This window comes from Aedes albopictus, chromosome 1 (assembly GCF_035046485.1).
Source record: "Aedes albopictus strain Foshan chromosome 1, AalbF5, whole genome shotgun sequence".
Classification (NCBI taxonomy): domain Eukaryota; kingdom Metazoa; phylum Arthropoda; class Insecta; order Diptera; family Culicidae; genus Aedes; species Aedes albopictus.
In genome coordinates this window covers 51,521,070-51,527,102 of record NC_085136.1, presented here as the reverse complement: position 1 = coordinate 51,527,102, position 6,033 = coordinate 51,521,070, and the positions used below count along the sequence as shown (strand labels likewise).

The 6,033-nt window shown below is 44.9% G+C and overlaps 1 protein-coding gene across 6 annotated transcripts in view; it reads right to left on the bottom strand.

The window, feature by feature from the left end:
• Positions 1–6,033, bottom strand: part of LOC134284933 (uncharacterized) — a 97,172-nt gene that overhangs the window by 24,632 nt on the left and 66,507 nt on the right. The window lies entirely within an intron of this gene.

The window sequence follows — 6,033 nt, the reverse complement described above, 5'->3', positions numbered from 1 at the left end:
TGGGAGTTGCTCCTGAAATTCCCCGGGAATTTCTCGAATTTTTTTTTCCTGAAGTTCTTCGGAAATTACTGCAGGAGTTTTTCGGAAATTGCTCCTGAAATTCCTCGGAAATTCCACCTAGAATGACTCGGGAATTCCTCCAGGAATTCCTCGGGATTTTTCGAGGATTTCTGCGGAAATACCTCAAAGAGCTCCCCGGGGATTACTTCTGGAGTTTATTGGGAATTCCTAGGGAATTTCTCGGAAATTGCTCCAAAAGTTCCTCGGGGATTTTTTCAGGAAAAATATATCCAGTAGTTGCACAAATATTGCTACAAGAGTTTCTCAAGAATTGCTCCAGGAGTCCCTCGGGAATACCTCCAGGAATTCCTCGGGAATTCCTCCGTAAGATCATCAGGAATTTCTCAAGAATTTCCTCGAGATTTATCCAGTTCTCTAAAAATATCTCCAGGAGTACCTCGGGAATTCCTCCAAGAGCTCTTCTGGAATTCCTCCAGGAGTTCCTTTGGGATTTCCTCCAAATGTTAGTCGGGAATTACTCTAAGCAGTTTCTCGCTAATTCCTCCAGGAGTTCTCCGGGTATTCATCCATGAGTTTTTCGGTAATTCCTCCAGGGGCTCCTCGTGGACTCCTCCTGGAGTACCCCCAGATTATCTGAAATTTCTCCAGAAGTACCTAGAGAATTCCTCCAAAAGTTTCCCGGAAATATCTCCAGGAGTTCCTCGGGAATTCCTCAAGAAGTTCTTCGGAAATTCTTTCACGAGTTTCTCGGATATTCCATCAGGAGTATTCATCTATAAGTTCATCTATGAGTTCTCCAGGAACTCCTCGGAGATTCTTCCAGGAGTTCCTCGGAAATTCCTCCAGGAGTTTCCCGAAAATATCTCTAGGAGTTCCTCGAATATTCCTCCATTAGTTTCTCGGGGATTACCCTGAGGAGTCCCTCACGAATTCCTCCAGAAGTTTCTCGGGAAGTCCTTCACGATTTTCTCAGAAATACCTCCAGAAGTTCCTTGGACATATCTCCAGGGGTACCTCGGGAATTGCTCGGAAATTTCTGCTGGAGTTTCTCGAGAATTGCTCCAGGAATTCCTCGGAAATTGCTCCTGGAGTTCCTCGAGAATTGCTGTAGGAGTTTCTCGGAAATATCTCCAGGAGTTGCTCGGGAATATCTCTAGGACTTTCCCAGATATATCTCCAGGAGTTACTCGGATATTCCTCCACTAGTTCCTCGGGTATTATTCTAAGAAGTTCCACGCGAGATACTCGAGGAGTTCCTCGGGAACTCTTCCATGAGTGCTTCAGAAATATCTCCAGGAGTTCCTCGGAAATTGCTGCAGCAGTTCCTCATAAATTACTCTTCGAGTTCCTCGGCAATTCCTTCTAGAGTGCCTTGGGAATTAATCGGGAATTTTCCAGGATTTCTTCGGGCATCACTTCTGGATATTTCGGGAATAGCTCCAAGAGTTTCGTCCTCAATTGCTACAGGAGATACTCGGGAATGGCTCCAGGAGTCCCTCGAAAAAACCTTGAGGAGTTCCTTGTGAATAAGTCCAGGAGTTCTTTGGAAATTTCTACGGAAGATCGTCAGGAATTTCTCAAGAATTTCCTCGAGGATTCATCCAGGAGTTCCCCAAAAATACCTCCAGGAGTTCTTCGAAAATATCTCCCGAAGTTCCTCGGAAATTACTCCTGGAGTTCCTCGAGAATTGCTGCAGAAGTTTCTCGGAAATAAATCCAGCAGTTTCTGGGGAATTTCTCTAGAAGTTCCTCGGAAATTCCTTCAAGAACTCTCCGGGTATTCATCCATGAGTACTTTGAGAATTCCCTCAGAAGCTCCTCGGGAATTCCTCCAGAAGCTTCTCTGAAATTCCTCCAAGATTTGATCGGGAATTTCTTCAGAAGTTCCTAGAGAATTCCTCCAGGAGTTTCCCGGAAATATCTCCAGGAGTTCCTCGGGAATTTCTCTTGAAGCTTCTCGGGAATTCCTTCAGGAATTCTCCGGGTATTTATCCATGAGTACTTTGAGAGTTTCCTAAGGAGCTCCTCGGGAATTGCTCCACGAGTTCCTCGGAAATTTTTCCAGGAGTTTCCTGGATATATCTCCAGGAGTTACTCTGATATTCGCTCCACTAGTTCCTCGGGTATTATTCTAAGGAGTTCCACGCGAAATACTCTAGGAGTTCCTCGGGAACTCTTCAGAAATATCTCCAGGAGTTCCTCAGAAAATCCTTTGGAAGTTGTTCCTGGAATTCCACGAGAATTCCTCGGAAATTTGTCCTGGAGTTCCTCGGGAATCGCTGCAGGAGTTCTTCGGAAATTCCTCCTAGAGTTTTTTTTGTCTTTATTTTTGAGATTTTCAGCCCTCGGCTGGTTCATCTCATAATAGTGAGAGCAGTGGATATTTTTGGGAAAACCAGGCGGAAAGGGACTGGATAATAAACTCGATAATACATATTACAATTCATTATTTTTACGATCTCAGATCAAATGAATTAAGAGTCAGGTGGGGCTCTTTTAAGGTAAATAGTATTCGTATTATCATTTTCTAAATTTTGAAGAAACTCCATTTGAATTCTGGTGTCCATATCTTGTCCATGCGCATGCTGGGGTCTTCTTGGGATTCCTCCTAGAGTTCCTCGGGAATTCCTCCAAGAGTTCCTCGTGAATTTTTTACCAGAAGCTCCTCGTGAATCCCTCCTGGAGTCCCTTGAAAATTTCTCCGCGAGCTCTTCAGGAATTTCTCAAGAATTTCCTCGAGTATTCATTCAAGTGCTCCTAGGAATTTTTCATCAAAATTTTCTCTAAAATTCCTCCAGGAGCTTCTCGGAAATTCCTCCAGGAGTTCCTCGAGAATTCCATCAGTTCCAAGTTGCAGCCAGAGTTTCTCTGAAATTCCTCTATAGGAGTTCCTCGGGAATTCCTTCAGGAGTTCCTCAGGAATTGCTCCAGAAGCTCCTCGAGGATTCCTAGGAATTTTTCATCAAGAGTTCCTCTGGTATTCCTCCAGCAGTTCCTCTGGTATTCTTCCAGGAGTTCCTCGGAAATTCCTCTAGGAGTTCCTCGGAAATTCCTCGAGGAGTTCCTCGGTAATTCTTCTTGAAGTTATCCGAAAATTCCTCAAGCAGTTCCAACAAGAGTTTCTCGGGAGTTGCTCCAGTAAGAGTTTACTGGAGTTCCTCGAGAATTCTTCCAAGAGTTACTCGGAAATCCCTCCAAGAGTTCCTTGGGCATTCTTCCAGTAGTTCCTCCTGAAGTTCTTCGGGAATTCCTCCAACAGCTCTTCTGGAATTCCTCCAAGAGTTCCTCGGGAATTTCTTCAGAAGTTCCTCGGAAATTCAACCAGAAGTTTCTCAGGAATATATCCAGAACTTCCTCATGAATTGCTTCAGAAGTCCCTTGGAAATTCCTCCTGGAGTTCCTCTGAATTGCTGCAGGAGTTCTTCGGGAATTGCTCCAGGAGCTCCTCGGAAATTCCTCGAGGAGTTCCTCGGTAATTCTTCCTGAAGTTCATCTAAATTCCTCCAGGAGTTCCCCAGGAATTCCTAAAACAGTTCCTCAGGAATATCTCCAAAAGTTGCTAGAGAGGAGTCTCTCGGAAATTCTCCAGGAGCTCTCCAGAAAGATTTGCAGGAGTTCTTTGGGAATTTTCGAGAAATTCCTAGAGTAGTTCTTGGTGAAAAAATCCTAGGAACTCCTGGATAAATCTTCGAGGAAGTAATTGACAAATTCCTGAGGCACTCCCGGAGAAATTTTCGATGATCTTCTGCAGATATTCCCAAAGAACTCCTGCAAATATTTCTGGAGAGCTCCTGGAGAATTTCCGAGGAATCCCTAGAGGAATCCCCGAGGAGCTTCTGAAGCAGTTCCTGAGAAACTCCTGAAGCAATTCCCGAGGAACTCCTGGAAGAATTCCCGACGAACTCTTTGAGGAATTCCCGAGGAACTCCTAGAGGAATTTCAGAGGAACTTCTGAAAAAAAATCCCAAGGAACTCTTGAAGAAATTTCCGAGGAACTTCAGGAGGAATCCCTGATGAGCTCCTGGAGCAATTCCCGAAGAACTCCTGCAGCAATTCAGAGGAACTCCTGGAGGAATTTCCAAAAGACTTCTGAAGCAATTTCCGAGGAACTTCTGGTGATATTCCTGAGGAACTGCTGGAGGAATTGCTGAGGAACTTCTGGTTGAATTTCCGAGGAACTTTTGAAGAAATTCCCGAGGAACTCTTGGAGGAATTTCAGAAGAGCTCTTGGAGGAATTCCCGAGGAACTCCTGGAAGAATGCCCAAGGAACTCCTGAAGAGATTCCCGAGGAACTCCAGTAGGAATTCCCGAGAAGCTCTTGTAGGAACTCCTTGAAGAATTCTCGGAGAACTTCAGGAAGAATTACCGAGGAACTCCTCGAGGAATTTCCGAGGAACTCCTGGGGGAATACCAGAGGAACTCTTGATGAAAAATTCCTAGGAACTCCTGGATGAATCCTCGAGGAAATTCTTGCGAAATTTCTGAGGACTCCTGGAGAAATTTTCAAGGAACTCCAGGAGGAATTTACGAGGAACTTCTGGAGATATTCCCGAAGAACTGCTGCAGATATTCTGGGGAGCTCCTGGAGAATTTCCGACGAATCCCTAGAGGAATCCTCGAGGAGCTTCTGGAGCAATTCCTAAGGAACTCCTGAAGCAATTCCCGAGGAACTCCTATAGAGGAACTCTGGAAGCAACTTGGAACTGATGGAAGCATTTCTGAGGAACTCCTGGAGAAATTTCCGAGGAATTCCAGAAGGAATTCCTAGAGGAATTTCAGAGAAACTCTGAGTGCAACTTGGAACTGATGAAATTCCCGAGGAACTCCTGAAGGAATTTCCGAGCTACTTCTGGAGGTATTCCCGAGGAGCACCTGAAGGAATTGTAGTGAACCTGCGGAAGGACTTACCAAGGAATAACAATTCATGGGGAACTCTTGAAGGAATATCCTTGAAACTCCTGGATGAATTACCGGAGAGCTCCTAGGAATACTGCCTTGGAATTCCCAAGAAAAACTGGATGCATTTCCGAGGAGCAACTGGAGGAATTTCCGAGGAGCTCGTGGAGGAATTTTTGAGGAACTCCCAAGAAACATCCGGGCCTCCATCCAGCGCGCTTTGTCCTACGTACGTCCGACGCACGGTTCAAGAGAAAAATCGATTTTCGCGTGTCAAAAAATCCGATTTTCAACTGAACGAACAATAGAATTCCCGAGAAAATCCTAAAGTAACTTCCGAGAAATTTGCGGGGAACTCCTGGAGGAATTCCCTAAAAACTCCTTGAGGAATTCCCGAGGAACACCTGAAGAAATTCCCGGGGTACTCTTGGAGAAATTCCCGAAAAACTGTTGGAAGGACTCCCGAAGCACTCCTGGAGAAATTCTTGACGAACTCCTGCAAGAATATACAAGAAACTTCTGAAAGATTCCCCGAGGAACATCTGCAGCAATTCTCGAGGAACTCATGCAGGAATTTTCGAAGAACTCCTGGAGGATTTTCCGAAGTCCTCCTGCAGGAATTCCCAGATAAACTCCTGCAGATATTCGTGGGAAAGGAATAACCTTAGAACTCCAGGATTAATCCTTGAGTAATTCCTGAGGAGCTCTTAAAGGAATTTCCGGGAAACTCCCAGAGAAATTACCGAGACCACTAGAGAAATTCCGGTTGACTCGTGAGAAATTTCCCGGGGAACTTTTAAAGAAGTATCCTGGATGAACTACCGGGAACTCCTGGAAATACTACCGTGGAGTTCCTGGAGGTATTCCCTAGGAACTCCCGAGCAACTCCTGTAGGAATTCCCTAGGAACTCCAGCAAGACTTCCGAAAGAACTCCTTGAGGATTCCTCAAAGTCTTCCTACAGAAATTCCTGGAGAAAATCCTGCATAAATATTCGAGGAAGGAGGAACCTTGGAATTCTTGGATGAATCAATGAAGTGCTCTGGGAAGAGCTCCTGAAAAAATAGGACCAATCGGTGAAGTACTAGATTTGTAGTAATGAGCTAAATTGTCCGG